The 1,282-nt window shown below is 44.9% G+C and overlaps 1 non-coding gene across 1 annotated transcript; it reads left to right on the top strand.

Moving 5' to 3' along the window:
• The first annotated feature begins 699 nt into the window (after positions 1 to 699).
• Positions 700 to 804, top strand: LOC118148658 (U6 spliceosomal RNA). The gene has a single exon (XR_004735578.2). It is a non-coding gene; the product is annotated as a U6 spliceosomal RNA (small nuclear RNA).
• Positions 805 to 1,282: the final 478 nt, after the last annotated feature.

Genomic DNA, 1,282 nt, shown 5'->3' with positions numbered 1-1,282 from the left:
TCTCTTTGTTCAAGATTCCTTGTCCGTATTTCCCTTAATCAAGGCCAGGCGAGAAGAGAATTAGGCGGTATATTTATGCTGCCTGGTTGTCCTTAGGGGAGATGCTTGTTGATTCCACACTGACAGTCTCTGCCTTACGAGGCTTCAACCTGGACTTCATGGAAGAGCTGCCTCGGCTGCACAAGCACAGATGATGTGAAGAGTGGCCGCTCTAAATGCACAGGGGAATTTTAACGATGTTCCAAAATTATACCAGAATGATAAAAGCTTGATTTATACATGTCTGTGCCTTCCCTCTCTTCCATGGTTAGTCTCAGCTACTCTACATCACTTTTGCGATGCAGAATCGGCTAAGTGGCATACTTAGAGTGGGAGGAAAAAGATAATATTTATAATTCTACAGCAAATACGTCATAGTGTATTCCATTCATAGTTTTAAGCTGAGACACTCAGAAAGATTAAAAAATAGTCATATTCTTAGGTAACTGAATCATTACAAACTTTCAAAAACTTTTTCCTATGCTGAGTGCAAATAAACCATGTGGCTGGGAATAATTTTTTTTAAGTAAAAGAGTGGAACTTAATTTAAAAGTATTTCATAAACTTTTACACGTAAAATGCTACGCAGAGTAAAACTGAGTTATAAGTCACCCTGATGTTGAAGGGGAAACAAAATAACAGGTTGAAACGCCAAAATGTGTGCTCGCTTCGGCAGCGCGTATACTGAAATCGGAAGGATACAGAGAACATTAGCATGGCCCCTGCAAGGATGACACCCAAATTTGTGAAGCGTGCCATATTTTTGCTGCAGTCCGCCGCCTGTCACCTCACTTTGCTTTGCTTCCCGCAGTGACGTCACAGGCCCCTTTACTTCCCTTCCACCATCTTGCAATGACGTCACAGGGCTCTTCCCTTCCATGATCCTGCAATGACGTCACAGGGCCCTTTACTTCCCTTCCATGATCCTGCAGTGACGTCACAGGACCCTTTACTTCCCTTCCATGATCCTGCAGTGACGTCACAGGACCCTTTACTTCCCATCCATGATCCTGCAATGACGTCACAGGGCCCTTTACTTCCCATCCATGATCCTGCAATGACGTCACAGGGCCCTTTACTTCCCATCCATGATCCTGCAGTGACGTTACAGGGCCCTTTACTTCCCATCCATGATCCTGCAGTGACGTCACAGGGCCCTTTACTTCCCATCCATGATCCTGCAATGACGTCACAGGGCTCTTCCCTTCCATGATCCTGCAATGAAGTCACAGGGCCCTTTACT

This window comes from Callithrix jacchus, chromosome 16 (genome assembly GCF_049354715.1).
Source record: "Callithrix jacchus isolate 240 chromosome 16, calJac240_pri, whole genome shotgun sequence".
Classification (NCBI taxonomy): domain Eukaryota; kingdom Metazoa; phylum Chordata; class Mammalia; order Primates; family Cebidae; genus Callithrix; species Callithrix jacchus.
The sequence above is the reverse complement of the archived record's forward strand: the minus strand, read 5'-3'. Positions and strand labels throughout refer to the sequence as shown.